The following is a 15,402-nucleotide window of genomic DNA, read 5'->3' on the forward strand; positions in this document are numbered from 1 at the left end:
AGACTAGTGGCTGCCAAAAGCTGGAGGAACAAGCGGAAAGGAGATCTAATGAGGAGCGACTGTGATGGGTACAGAGATTTTTTGGAGGTGATGAAAACGTCAAGGAATTAGATACTGATGACAGGTGCAGAACTTTGTGAATATACTAAAAGCCACTGAAATTTAAAAGGGTGGAATTTTATGAATATCTCAAAAAATTCATGCAATAGATGCAATGTACAAAACATGCTTCTTAGTTAAAATCATATTTTATACACACTATACTCCTTAGTGAGCTTCCCTTGTGGCTCAGTTGGTAAAGAATCCACCTGCAATGTGGGAGACCTGGGTTCGATCTCTGGGTTGGGAAGATCCCCTGGAGAAGGGAAAGGCTACCCGCTCCAGTATTCTGGCCTAGAGAATTTCATGGACTGTAGAGTCCGTGGGGTTGCAAAGAGTCGAACAGGACCGAGCGACTTTCACTTTCATAATCCTATGTAGGTTAAGAATCTGCAATTTTTTGAAACGTAGAAAGATCAAAATGCTGGGCTGGTGGAATCACTGATGATCTCTTCTTAAACATTTCTGCATTTTCCAAATATTCGTTAATAAGCATGCATTGCTTTTTTTATAAGTGCGGGGGGAAAGCTTTATTCAAACACAAAAGCAAATTATTAAACTCCCAAGTGTATAAAAATTCCTTCGTTTCGTGTACAGTGATCCCAGTCCCAAGGTCCCCCAAAATACTTTGCATTCCCCTCCCCTCCCCTCCAGAGGCGAATGAGGCTGAACTCCCTCCTCCCGGAAACACGATGCCCTCTATTTCCAAGGCACCTCGAATTCCTGTTCCCCACCCTCCTCTCAGGTTACTCCTGCTCCATCCTCTCGGTCCTTTCCTCTCCCTTCTCCAGCTGAGCAGTAAACGCCAACTTCCCGCGGGGCTCTAACACACTACGAGGCTGCTCTGCCCCGACCGGCCACGCAGGACCGGGCGCACACTCCCGGCTCTCCGGGAACCTGGAACTCGGAGAAACCGCAGCCCGAGACCGCATCGAGCGTGAGGGACTGCCAGAACCCCCTCCCCAGACACAAACGGCCCCTTCCCTGCAGAGGGGAGGAGACCGCCGGGCCGCAGCAGCCGGGAGCGGGCGCCGGGACGGGCCCCACGCGCGACCAGGGCTCGGGGACGAGGGACGCCTCGGGTCCCGTCCTCCGGCACCGCCCTCGGCGAGGAGCATCCTGCGCGCCGCCCTTCCCCGGCCCAGAGAGCACGTCCTGGAGAGCGCGCGGCGCCGGGGCAGAGCGAGCGCGCGGCGGCCGCAGCCGCGCGGACAGCGTGAGAAGGAGGGACACTCACCCGCATCAGCCCAGAGCCCTCAGAGCACCGGAAGTAGCCGCCCGCCCGTTGCCAGGGTGAGGAAGCGGGGGTGACGTCAAGCTCCCCCATTGGGCTCGAGCGCAGCCACGTGTCCGGAAGCAGCCGCCCACAGGCGGCTCTATCCCCGCCCCCTACTCTGGCGCCCCTCACCTGGGCGCAGAGGTGCCGGGAAGGCCCCACCTGAAGCCGCCTTTTGAGTTGCGCAAGCGCCCTCGCCTCTTTCCTCCAGCCCCTTAATGACCCGAAAGGCTGTGATCTTGTGATCTGAGTGGTCGGTATCCTAGCAACGTGATGTGAAATTAAGCTAGTCACCACTTACTGAGGTGTCACTGACAAGCCTAATTTCATCCAATCCTTGCAGCCCTCCCCTCCCCACTACACCGTAGGGATAACTAGAGTTCTGCCTGAATTACACGTGGGTGACTGGGGCTAGCCTTGCTCTGGGGAGGATTAAAGTGGGAGTGGCCTTTCTTTTACCATCTAGCGTCTAAGACCAAGACCAATTGATAGTAACACGTAATCTCTTTCATGTTTCCTTGTAGCTATTAACATGAATCGTCTACCATGTAACCACCATTAAACCTATTCTGTACTTAATAGTTTTCGAAGTGCTCACATGAGCAGCTTCAGCATCATCTGGAATCTTACCAGAAATATGAATTCTTGGGCCGCACCTCAGACTTCCTCAGTCAGAAACTTTGGGTTTTCTACAGGCCTAATAGGGCCCTGTGGGGCTCCTGGGCATGGAGGTCTTTTTGTTCCCCATTCTATAGCTCAGACTCTGGCCTCCACGACCTTTTCTGAGTTCCAAAAGGCAGGATAGTTGCTGATCAAAGGAGAAACAGTAAGGAAACCACCTGAGGCAAGATTAAAGGGACCAGAGTGGGTCTTCAAGATTAGGAGAGGACCACCTGTGACCCTTCACACACCCTAATCTTGTCGGCAACCCCACCCTTTTGAAACTGCAGAAGAAGCAAAGAAGACTGCTAATATCTTGATCCTTATCACATACTCCTCCCTGACTTTATTATCTCTCCCTGCTCACCAGGGAGGTGGACACAATTCTTGAGACCTACCGTGTTTCCCCTTTGCCTGATGATGTAATAAAACCACTCTTTCCTTCCCCTCTATGACTCTGTTTCTATATTTCTGTTTGGCATTGATGCACAGAGAGCCAAGATTTTGGCAATAGTTTGGGACCCAAAGATCTGTTTTAACAAGCCATCCAAGTGATTCAGATGCACCTAAAATTTGAGACCCACTGAACCAGAAGGACTTTCTCTTTAGCCTAACTGCAGAGGTGGATTGGGGAGGGTGATGAAGGTGTGCCTCAGGAGAGGGGAGCCGTCAAGACGTGCTGCCAGCAATCAAGAATGGAAGTAGGGAAAGCAGTTTGGGGCTAGTATGGGAGTGAGACAGCAGAACTGATTCCCCTGGGATTCCAAGATAAAAGTCTGTGTTAAATGTACAGGAAAGACTTCTCAACTTCCAGTAATTCCAAATCCATTTTATTAACTTTTGTATTCTCCAACATATTTTTCTGCTAATATTCTTCTTTACAAACAAACATGAAATGGTATTAAAAAGACCTCTTGTGAAAGCTATCTATGAAAACAGAATTTTAGACTTAAAAGGAAATGTAGGGCCCTTTATTAAATGGTTTAAATAAGAAGAAAAAGAAGCAGTGTTTAATGCAGAATAGACAGTGGTAGTGCAGTGCTTAAGAACAAGGATTCTAGAACCAAGAGAATCTGGGTTGGTATCTCAGCCCTACCACCTACCAACTGAGTCACCTTGAACGATTTATCTTTCTGTGACTCAGTTTCCACAGCTGTAAAATGAGGATAATAATAAAATCTCTCATAGAGTTGTTCTGTGGAATAAATTAAGCTATATGAAGTACTTAGGAAAGTAATAAGTAATAGTAAGTAATCCATAAATGTTACTTGGGAAAAAAAATTACATTCAGCTTGTTACCTGAACATATGCCAAGACTCAAACGTCTTTCTCAAATAAATGACACATGGTATGAAATAAACCAAAGATATCCAGTTTGCTCTTGGAGTAACTGTTATTAAAATTTAGAAAATCCATGCTGTATAACTAGAAGGTAAATCCTGTATAACATAGGCATTCATGTATTAAACAGATAATTAGATCCTATGCATTATACAGGAGAGGCACTGAGGGTGTGAAGGCTTGAACGGAGGATTGCAGGACCAGAGAGGTCAGTAACATGAGCTAAGCACACCCAGCCCTGAAGGGCACGCTGAGAAACAGCTGTACCAGCTCCAGGTGTACGAGAAGAAAGACAAAAGAACCCGACTATCCTCAAATAATGTTCACTGTAGATCTTATGTATGCATATACATGTGTGGATACATATGTGTTGGGTCCACACACCGTGTCAGGGGATCGTTAGCATCAAACTGTTGTTTTATAATAATACTAAAGTGCTTATTTATCTTTCTAGTCTCATTCTCTTACGAGCATAAAATGTACAAAAAGTCTATAGATAGGATTTCACATGTAATACTGCCATTGAATTTTAAATGCCCACCAGTTGTCCAGTTCTGGTGTATTCACAGAATATACACAATTACCTGACAAGGCTATTAAAATACCCTTTCCTTTTCCAGCTATAGTCTGTGGGAAGCTGAATATTCTTTATATACTTCAGCCAGTACAACATACAGCATCAAATTGAATGCAGAGGCAGTAAGGAGAATAGAGCCAGCTTCTTTTAGCCAGACATAAAAAATTGCAGTAATGCAAAAATAACACTTTTCTACCATTTTTTGTTTTCAGAAAATACAGTTATTTACTAAAAATATGTCATTTATATAACAGTCAATGGATTTATTTTATTTTTAAATAAAAATATTACTTTACATTTTGGGTGTATCTTTAGTATAGTAAATATTAATAAATATAACTCACATTAACAAATATCTGGAGTATTCTCAATTATTTTTAGGAGCACAAAAGTGCCCTGAGGCCAAAAAACTGAATAACCACTGATATAATTATTATAAATTTAGTCTGTATAGGATAGTAGTATTTAGAGGGACTTTGAACTCAAATAAACCTGGGTCTATCTCTTAGGTGTGCCACTTACTAGATGTCTAATATTGAACAAGTTACATAATCTTTCCTAACTTTGTTTTACTTATCCAGAAAAATGGGAATCAGTTCAGTTCAGTCAATCAGTCATGTCTGACTCTTTGTGACCCCATGAACTGTAGCACACCAGGCCTCCCTGTCCATCACCAACTCCCAGAGTCCACCCAAACCCATGTCCATTGAGTCGATGATGCCATCCAACCATCTCATCCTCTGTCATCCCCTTCTCCACCTCCAATCTTTCCCAGCATCAGGGTCTTTTCAAATGATTCAGCTCTTCACATCAGGTGGCCAAAGTATTGGAGGTTCAGCTTCAACATCAGTCCTTCCAATGAACACCCAGGACTGATATCCTTTAGGATGGACTGGTTGGAACTCCTTGAAGTCCAAGGGACTCTCAAGAGTCTTCTCCAACACCACAGTTCAAAAGCATCAATTCTTTGGTGCTCAGCTTTCTTTATAGTCTAACTCTCACATCCATACATGACCACTGGAAAAACCAGAGCCTTGATTAGACAGACCTTTGTTGACAAAGTAATGTCTCTGCTTTTTAATATGCTCTCTAGGTTGGTCATAACTTTCCTTCCAAGGAGTAAGCCTCTTTTAATTTCATGACTGCAATCACCATCTGCAGTGATTTTGGAGCCCAGAAAAATAAAGTCAGCCAATGTTTCCACTGTTTCCCCATCTATTTGCCATGAAGTGATGAGACCTGATGCCATGATCTTAGTTTTCTGAATGTTAAGCTTTAAGCCAACTTTTTCACTCTCCTCTTTCACTTTCATCAAGAGGCTCTTTAGTTCTTCTTCACTTTCTGCCATAAGGGTGGTGTCATCTGCATATCTGAGGTTATTGATATTTCTCCCAGCAATCTTGATTCCATCTTGTGCTTCCTCCCACCCAGCGTTTCTCATGATGTACTCTGCGTATAAGTTAAATAAGCAGGGTGACAATGGGAATAACAATACCTAATTCATGGAATTGTTCAAGAATAATTAATGTAATGCATGTAAAATATTTAGCATATTGGCATTGTAGTAACTGCAATGACCAAGCACTTAGTACTTGACTATAAAAAATGTAACATATGAGAGTATTTGAGAAAGCACAAGAATAGAGAAGGAGAGCCTGGAAAGAAGAGGCGCATATTTCAAGCTGAGAGAACAGCATATGTAAAACCACGGAACCCTGTAAAAGACTGAATCCTGGGAACTCTAAACAGCTCATTCCTGGGATCATAAAGTAGGAGGAAGTGCTGGCTATTATGTGAGGAATAAATTATGGAAGCCTTACACCATTCTGCAGAGTCTGACTTTTAGCCTGTAGTCTGTGGGCAGCTACGGTATCATTTTTTAACTCAGTAGTGACGATGACCATATTTGCCTATTGATATCCCTCCCCTAAAGGTATGTCCGTGTTCCTCATTTTGAATCCAAGCTGACTTCTGACTTGTAGGAAAAGTGACTCTAAGAGAGGTCACAAAAGCAATGCAGCTTCTTCGTGCTTCTCTCTTGGAATGCTTTACTCTTGAATCCCAGCTGCCATGCTCTGAGGAAGCCCAAGCCGCCACACGAGGAGACTACATATAAGATGTGACCAACAGCCCCAGGGATGTAACCAGCAGTCCCTAACCCTAGCCCTAGCCCAGCCAGCAGCTGGCACCGACTACCAGTCCAGCAAGGAAATGGGCCTTTGGAGGATTCCAGAGCCTAACCCCAGATTATGTTCCAGCCTTCTGTTTTTACCGAAGGTGGTTTGTGTGTTTCCCAGTGTAGATTGCAGACATCAGAGAAAAGCCATCTTCACATGTCCTTTCCAAATCCTGACCCATGGAACCCAGGAGTATAATCAAATGGTTTTTATTTTACATCTCTGGGTTTTTATACTTCCAGGAGTACTTGATCACAGGCTCAAACAACAGTGCCAGAGTTTACAGCTCCTAAATAGCTTTTTTTCTTAGTTACTTTTCTACCACTGACTTCTAGGAAAAGGAGGGAAAGTTTATTACATAGTAACAGTTATTACATTGCAGTAGTTAATTGTAACAGATTTTGTTACTTGGAAGTGAAATCTGTCCTAACAAAATAACATAATAACAAAACAAATGGAATCTGTCCTAATAACATAATAGCATAACAAAACTAAAGCACATAGCCTAGGCTTTGAGACTGCACCAAGACCAAAGGTGGGAGAGGATCCTACCAGAGAATGTTAGCAGAAGCGTGTAAGGCCCTGATCCCCTGGAGAAGGGAATCTTGCACTCTTCAAAAGGCCTTGAGGATGCTGCAGTGGGGCTCAAAAAAGGCTAAGGAGAATATTGTTGGAAGACAGAGGAAAGGCTCTCTCACATAGTGTCAGAAAATTGGCCCAGGCTTCACAGACAGGAAGAGCAAACACCACATAACAAGTGGAGTGATGATGGAGCTGCAAGCCAAGGAATGCCAGAAATCAAAAATCAACCCCAGAAGCTAGCAAGGATGGGTTCTACCTGTTGTGGCAGGCAAGTGAAGGTTGGGAAATAATTTCCAGGCACAGAGTATTTTAGAAGAGAGAGAATGTATTAAGAACAAAGGACTGAAGTGGTGAGGGGCACTGCAAAGACAGCAGGTGGCCATCCTGATAGGCCAGGGAAAGCCAACCCCTTTCGTGAGCTTGCAGCCAATTTTTATAGTCTCAGGACAAAGAAAATTCCTACGGGGAGGGGTGGGATTAAGTCATTGATTGGAGGTCTTCTGGTGCCCACTTTGCCTAGTATGGAGACAAGAACTGGCTGGGTAGGGGGACCGGATGGGTCATGACGAACAGGATGGGCCATGACAATGGTTGCCATGGAGCTTGGCTAATTCTGGATTTATTGCCCTATGACCTCCGCCTAGGGTTCCACACGACCCAAGGTCTTAAAATGAATTTGGCTCTGCTGACACCTTAATTTTGAATTTCTATCCCCTAGAACTATGAGAAAACAGATTTCTCTTGTTTCAAACCATGTAATTCATGGAACTTTGTTACAGCAGTCCTAGGGAACTAATGCAAACAGTGTTGCTAAGATCCTTCTAGTGTGTGCCTGTTTAAAAATATTGAATTCTTTATTTGACTTGTCAGGTCTTAGTTGTGTCATATGGGATTCTCCTTGTGGCACATGGATGGACTCTCGAGTTGACTCACACAGGCTTAGCTGCTCCGTGACATGTGGGATATTAGTTCCCCAGCCAGGGACTGAACCTGATTCCTCTGCATTGCAAGGTGGATTCTTAAACACTGGATCACCAGGGGACTCTCTAATATGTGTCTTTTGTTGAGTTATGTTGGGGCCAGTGTGAAGAAAGCATGAGAGACTCCATCTTGAAGTCCGTCTTCCGTCTTAAAGACAGGATGTAAACTGGGCCTGAACCCTGCCCAAGAGTGAGGAACCGTTGCTAGGGAAAACCAGGTCTCCTGGAAACTTCCCTCCCTACAGATGACAAACAGAGATTGTAGTTGAGGTCAGGCTGCCCCTCCTTAGGTTAACCATGGAGACATCCCCCTTGATGTATAATCATTGTCCCCCCCCCTCCTCCCAACCTTAATTGTTGGTTCTCCTAGCACCTACTTGTAAAACTCAATTATATACAACAAAGAGGTTGCTAGCATGTAACCGTACCACTGGTTAAGGGTGGGGGGAGGGGGGAGTGCGGTATAAAACTGGGCCTCTCAGAAACCTTAGGGGCCTTGTTGGGAACTGATTCCCCTTGGACCCGCTGGCGAAATAAACTGTGCTCCACTGTACCGAGTGTCCTCCGAGGTGTGTTTTGCGACTCCAGATTCCACAACATTTCCACCCACATTCTTATGCTCACAGGACTAGAGGTTGACTGGGGTCAGTGAGCGGTTTTCACTTGGGGTCTCTCCCGCTATTGCAGTTACAGGGCATCTAAAGCTAGAGTCATCTGAAGGCTTCTTCACTTGCCTCTGATGCCTGGGCTGGTGTAACCCAGACAGCTGGGCATGAGTGGGGCCACTCTCCATCTGCAGCCTCTCCATGGCACGCGGGCTCTCTTGCAACATGGAGATCACAGTGCAGTTGGACCTCATACACTGCAGCTGACTGAGCCCTTGCATAAGCATTCTAAGCATAAGTGAACATCACCAGTCCTCTTAAACTAGACCCAGAACTAGCAGAGTGCCATTTAACACCATACAGAATGCCAGTCAAAGGGCAGATCCAATTTGAAGGAAGGAGTGTGTCCAGAGGAAGAGAAATAGCACATGACATCCCTCCTATGTGGAATCTAAAAAGATACAAATGAACTTACTTATAAAACAAACTCACAGACTTAGAGAATGAACTTATGGTTGCTGAGGGGAAGGATGGGGGAAAGCGATAATTAGGGAGTTTGGGATGGACATGTACACTCTGCTATATTTAAAATGGATACCCAGCAAGGACCTTTACTGCATAGCACAGGGAACTCTGCTCAATGATATGTGGCAGCCTGGATGGGAGGGGAGTTTAGGGGAGAATGGATACACGTATACCTATGGCTGAGTCTCTTTGCTGTCCACCCGAAACTATCACAGTACTGTTAATCAGCTATACACCGATGCAAAATAAAAAGTTAAAAAAAATAAAGGAGTGTATCATCCCCTCCACGTGTTGATGGGGACAGTGGCCCATGCCCGTAGAGAGGGCTAGGGGACTGAGGGCAGCTATTCTTGGAGACAAGCTGCCATGCTCAGTAATGGCTCAGTGGCTGCATATGACCAAGATCTCCTTTGCTAAGTAAAGCCAAAATATGAATGTACTGAATGATTGGGGTAACTCACAGAAACAAAGGGAAAACTCTCAGAAAAGAGAAGAACCAGAGAAGTTCTAACGACCTTGCAAGTGCTGATGGACAAGATTTTCCAGATGCAATCATGGGATGAATCGATTTCATCTGTTTCTGCTACTTGTATCTCTTTGTTCAATATTTAAACTCCAGGATTAAAAATAATAATAATATATATATAATAGCATGAATTGGATCATGTTCACACCTTGTCCATGAGAAGGCAAGAGCTGCAAACTCATAATTCCACAAAAACTGAATGAAATGGGGAAAGGAAATTGAGGAAGCTTTCCGAGAGGAGGAGATATGAACATTAGGCTACGAAAACAACAGATGTTCACTGTCCAGGAAGCTTTGAGTGTAACTTTGCCTAAAATAGAGGTTTCCCTGGTGGCTCATATGGTTAAGAATCTGCTTGCAGTGCAGGAGACCTGGGTTTGATCCCTGGGTCAGGAAGATCCCTGCCTAAAATAAGAGGATCTTATTTTAGGATCTTCCCCCCTATGGTTTTCCCTTCTTACTATCTACCTATGCAATATTGCCTATTTCTGTGAATTCAATGCTATTTTAGCAAACTTAAAGCATATCATTTGTTTGGAACTGTTAACCCTTATAATTTCATATAGTTTAGAACCAAGAATACGTCTCCTTCTTTATAATCTTGACAAAGAAGGATGCACCTGATGGTAGGCGGGGAAGGGTGGGATGTGGAATGAATTTATTTAGCGTCTATGTCAATGTTTCTTTTAAGAGTGAGGATGACGTTGAAGGGAATTTGTATATTAAGCTATAACTTTTTAAACTTATTATAGAAATTTTCAAAGATCATTTTAAAAAGTAGAGAGGATCATACAATGGCATCCCATATTCCAACCACTAATTAATCTGTAGTTTCTCTGGCTTCGTTCTGCCTGCCCACACTTTGCTAGCTCATACCTGTTTCTGGTGTCTGTACCTCATCTCCTTGGCCGCTTCGGATTCCATCTCTAGTAGGCAGCTCCCACTTGCACTATCAGCGTTCTGGCCCAGCGTCGCTTCTGACACTACAGTCGCTTGCTCTGCCTTAACACCCACGCCTTGCCCAGAAGTGCTTGGGCAGTAACACCCCCTCGGGTGCTCCAGCCTCGGTCCTTCAGGCCAGTCTGAAAGGCATTCTGTAAGCTTCTCAGAGTTCTCAGGGTCGCCCACCGCAGCAGATGATGAAGCATCCTTTCACTGGCCTTTTCTTCTACCCTGCCTCACTCCTCATAGTCCCTTACTTCCACTTCCTTAAAGCACCTGCCAAAACTTCCTGCACCTGATCCTTTCTCAGGGTCTGTTAACAGGGGAATGCAAGTGAAGATTGGCTGCCTTCATTCAGTTATATCTTTTGGTTACCATCAAAGCCTAATGGACATTCCTACAAAGCTCATTTTGCAGACAGGACTCAAGATATTTTTCAGGACACTGGCCAAGGTGGCTAATTGCTGGAGAAAAATTAGCAGCAACATAATTCTGCTTTTCTACAAAAAAATTAAGGATAGTCTCTTTCAATATTCCTGCTTAGCTAAAAAGTGGAAGGAAGGAAGAGAAGGTACGGGAACAGAAGGGAAAGAAATAGATAACCTGTTCTTTCTGACAGTTCTTACTACAGAATTAAAATGTGCTTTATAGCTGAATATAAATAATTTGACCCATCCAACCTGAATTCTGAGCTTTCCTTCCAAATCCAGACTAGAACCTTGTAGCCCATGAGTGCCCTTCGGATGTGTTAGCAAGTGAATTGGCTGTCAGCACCTTGAGACCTGGGAACACACCCAGGCCTCCAAGGAAGCAAGGCCCAGGGGTCAGGGGACAGAACTATCGTAGCCGAGGGTCTCTGATGGGAAACAGATGCTTCCAGCTGTCGCCTGCCGTCAGCCTGCTCACTGACCGTTTTCAGCCCTGGCTCCTTCTGGACGGATCCAGCTGTACAAACATACTTTTATCCACAAGCTGACCGTGGGGGCCGTCAATGACTCTGTCCTCTTTTCTATTACGGGAGTCTGACTGTGCTGAATCCAAGGCTTAACTCATCAGAATAGCAATTAAACAAAGGTGGATTTTTTTTTCTTTTCTTTGTAATATTTAGCCCCTATTTTCTTTGCTTTCAGGATGCCTGGGTGGTATTTGTTGATGCTTAATCTATTAAGAGTTGAAGGCAGAAGGAATCTGTTTGAAATAAGAATTCTTTAAAGAGAGGTGGAGAGGCAGGGTCGGGGCCCAGAATGCTTGAGTATTAGCTGTAACCATATGTCCCTGGGAATAGCACTTAACCTTTAAGTGATATTAAAGTGTCTCATTTCCTTTTATCTGTGAAATGAATGCATTAAGCTAGCTGAGCTTTCCCATTACTAACATTTTAAATAATTTGTCATTTTCCTGTTTTTTTCTTCTGATTTTATTTCTTAATTGAAGGATAATTGCTTTACAGAATTTTTTTGTTTTCTGCCAAATATTACCATGAATCAGCCATAAATTCTTCCACTTAACAAATGTTTTCTGAGCAGTCCAGTCAGCACTTACAAAATATTAGCACTAGAAGATTCCTTAGAGAACCCAAGCTATAGTAGGCATTTCTTTTCTCTCTGTAGCATCCCTTCCTTTTTCTCTCAGTAACAACATCCCTTGGACTATGGAAAGTGACCCCCCAGCCTCACTTTAGGGAGCTTTGCTGGGTGTCCCAATCAGTCTCCTGGCATCCTGGCCCAGGTATGAACATGTGACCCAGGTCTAGCTGATTGCACACCATCCCTGGGGCTGTAAGTCTGGGCTCATGATTCATTTCAGGCCAATCCAAATTCTTCCCTAGAATTGTGCAGTATTGAAGAGAGATTTTTTGAAGAGAGAATCCTATTTTACACGTTGGGTTATTCAATTGAGAGAGGTAAAATCTGTGGTCATTCCCTTTTACTGTTGCATGGAGAAAATCCATCTGAAGTTGGAAAAGCTGAGAGCAGCACATGGAGAGAAGAAGAGTGAAGAGATGGGGAGAAACTTCAAAAGGTCTGGTGTGAAGCCCCTCCCTCCCAGTTATATGTGCCAGTCTCCCCCGCCCACCCCCCACCCCCAGTTTGAGATAGCTTACTGTCATTTCCAATCAAAAGAGTCCTGACAAATACATAGTCAAATTTTTTTTTTAATATAATTCTCATTGTATTTGGGATGTGTCCAAGGCACTGGGGCCCGATCACCTTCTGACTTCTGATTTCCAAACCAGTTCTTTTATTCTTTGTGTTTCTTCCAACTTTGTATGATGAAAATTTCCAAACACAAAAAAAACTTGAACAATAAAAAAAGCAAGCACCTGTATAATACCACCTAGATCCTGCCATTTACACTTCACAGAACTTGCTTTATCACATATATAGCCATTTCTCTATCTGGGCATGTGAAAGTGAAGTCTCTCAGTCATGTCTGATTCTTTGTGACCCCATGGACTATAGCCCACCAGGCTCCTCCATCTATGGGATTTTCCAGGCAAGAATACTGGAGTGGGTTGCCATTTCCTTCTTCAGGAGATCGTCCCAACCCAGGGATTGAACCTGGGTCTCCCGCATTGTTGGCAGACGCTTTACCATCTGAGCCACCAGGGAAGTCATAAACCTGTCTATTTTTTTCAAAATAAAATACATTTCAGGGCCTTGCCCAGCGCTCCAGTGGCTCAGACTCCGTGCTCCCAAAAATTAATAAATAAATAGATTTCCAAGTATGTTGCAATGAATTCTCTTTTTTTTGTGCCTTACCTCAGCCTTTACAGGCATGGTGGTGTCTTGGGTGGGGATTGGATGAGCAAGCTGGTTTGTCCACTTGCTTGCACAATGGTCCCTCGTGGTGCAGGATGGAGCCAAGGATGGGAAAGGATGTAGCTGTTGTGTGAGCCAGAAGCCTCCCTAAATGAAAGTGGTAAGCCTGGAGGAGACCCACAATAAGTAAAAACACAAGTGGACAATATAACATCATTAACAAAAAGTGCTGTGAAGGAAATAAAGCAGAGATTGTCATAGTGCATGTCTGTGTGTCAGGGAACACAATACCAGATCAATCCTAGGAAAGCCTCACAGAGGAAGTGACTTAGCTTATACCTCAAGGAAGAAAGGAACTAACCATGACATAAGATTGGAGGAACAAGATTCAGGCAGAAGCCAGAGCCAGTACAAAGGCCGTGGGGTACTCCAGCATCAGAAAGAAGCTAGGCAAAACTACTCCCCATCTCCTCCTCTTCATTATCCTTATCATCAGCAGTGTCTTCAATAGGACTGGCAGTACTGATGATCTGTGTAGTTGCTAAGTCATGTCCGACTCTTTGCAACCCCATGGACTGTAGCCTGCCAGGCTCCCCTGTCCATGGGATTCTCCAGCCAAGAATACTGGAGTGGGTTGCCATTTCCTTCTCCAGGGGATCATCCTGACCAGGATCAAACTCACATCTCCTGCATTGGCAGGCAGGTTATTTATCAGTGAGCCACCAGTGAAGCCCCTAAACCTGAATTTGTTTCTGTTTTCCTTGTGTATTCATTTGTATTGTTTTTAAATTGCACATTAGAGATATCATACAGTATCATCCAAGTCTCTTCTCCGCTCTTGGCTGCCCTAAACCCAGTGCAATGCTGTGGCAGGGAGGTAGCGGGAACAGAGCATCACCACGTAGTTAATGGGATCATTCACAGGAAACCATGAATGTTGCTTCCCGGTGGATACTCGTGACCACTGAGCCTGGAGTGCAGGGCATGAGCAGGATGCTTGAGGGAGCGGAAGGGACAGAGGGTGGACTAGGTTTTCTTTGAGTTCCCAAAGCTGGGTTGAAAGGGAAAGAGGATTACAGTGACCCCCTGCCCTTATCATCAGCAGCATCTTCAATAGGTCTGGCAGTACTGATGATATATTTGTTTAATAATCAATCACTGCCCTTTCTAGGTGAATTGAATTATTACATGTCATTGTAACTCTGTTAGCCAAATGGTATCTCTGTAACCCTGCCTGTCACTTTCAAGACAAAAATAAACAGCTCCAAGCCTAGTTTTGACACACGGAAGCCCCATAAGCCTAGAGAAACAAGCTGGTCCTAAAACCGAACATGCTGGTCTTTCACAATTTCGCTGGTCCAGAGAACTGTTTCAGATTACATCCCAAACAGCTCAAGGTTTCTTGGGCTTGCTCTTTTAACATCATAACGGGCAGGCCCTTGGCCAAAAAAATTGTTAGTTTATCTAGTGTAAATGGCTTAAATATGTGTGTTAGCATTAAAATGGTCCAAAACCAACACTTCGCATTGCTTTCAAGTGCCTTCTTGACCTGCCCTCAGTGGAAACCAGATTAACTTAAACCTTTGTAGGTGAAATGTCAATCTGCTGCGGGACTGGTCTGCCCTCAGTGGTTCTAGGTCATGAGGAGATAGGCCTCTTTCGTTTCTTTTATTTTCAGTAATTGTTTTTCTTTAATTGTGGAGATATTTGTTCAGAACATATGCTTCAAGTTTTATTTTTATGGCTTTTTAACCATGCCATGAATAATGTCCAAAACATCAATATTAAACCAAATTAATACCATAACCAATCGGGAGTACATTTGGATCGAGCGTGTAGTCAGCTGCATTTTTCTAGTCCAATTCTACAAGTATAGCATAGTAGAATTGGAATAGAAAAGTCCAAATATCCCTAGAAACAACTGCATGGAATTTCTTAAGTGCAGAAATTATATATACCATGGTCACCAGATTTACCACTGGAAAAGTTTATTTCCTGGGAGCAAAGCCATATTTACTAAAGACAAGCATATGACAAGGGTGCCCCTCAGGATTCTGAAAATGTGAATTTTTGCATGTGGAAATGTGGACACATGGTCACAGTTCTACAGCTATGGAGCCGGAAGATGCTGGGTGCTGTTGGTGCCCTCGGATGTCTGTGACCATTTCTGGGCTTCTCCCTTGGTTTCTGTGTTCTGGCTTTTACCAGTCCGTGTACCCCTCTCTCTTCAGGGCCTGGCAGCTGGAGCCACTGCTGAGAGTGCCAAGTGCCGGGGGCCACAGCCCCTGGGTGGCCTTTGGCCAATGAGGGCTGGTACAGAAACGCAAAAGCCCAGCTTCTTCCCCTGAGA

The 15,402-nt window shown here is 44.2% G+C and overlaps 1 protein-coding gene across 1 annotated transcript in view; it reads right to left on the reverse strand.

Moving 5' to 3' along the window:
- The window catches only part of TASP1 (taspase 1), a 247,254-nt gene extending 245,826 nt beyond the window's left edge, over nt 1-1,428 (reverse strand). Inside the window, exon 1 of the mRNA XM_043883311.1 lies at nt 1,337-1,428. The gene's annotated coding sequence lies outside the window, so the exon portion shown is untranslated. The remainder of the gene's footprint in view (nt 1-1,336) is intronic.
- Nucleotides 1,429-15,402: the final 13,974 nt, after the last annotated feature.

Source organism: Cervus elaphus, chromosome 23 (assembly GCF_910594005.1).
Source record: "Cervus elaphus chromosome 23, mCerEla1.1, whole genome shotgun sequence".
NCBI classification, from domain to species: Eukaryota; Metazoa; Chordata; class Mammalia; order Artiodactyla; family Cervidae; genus Cervus; species Cervus elaphus.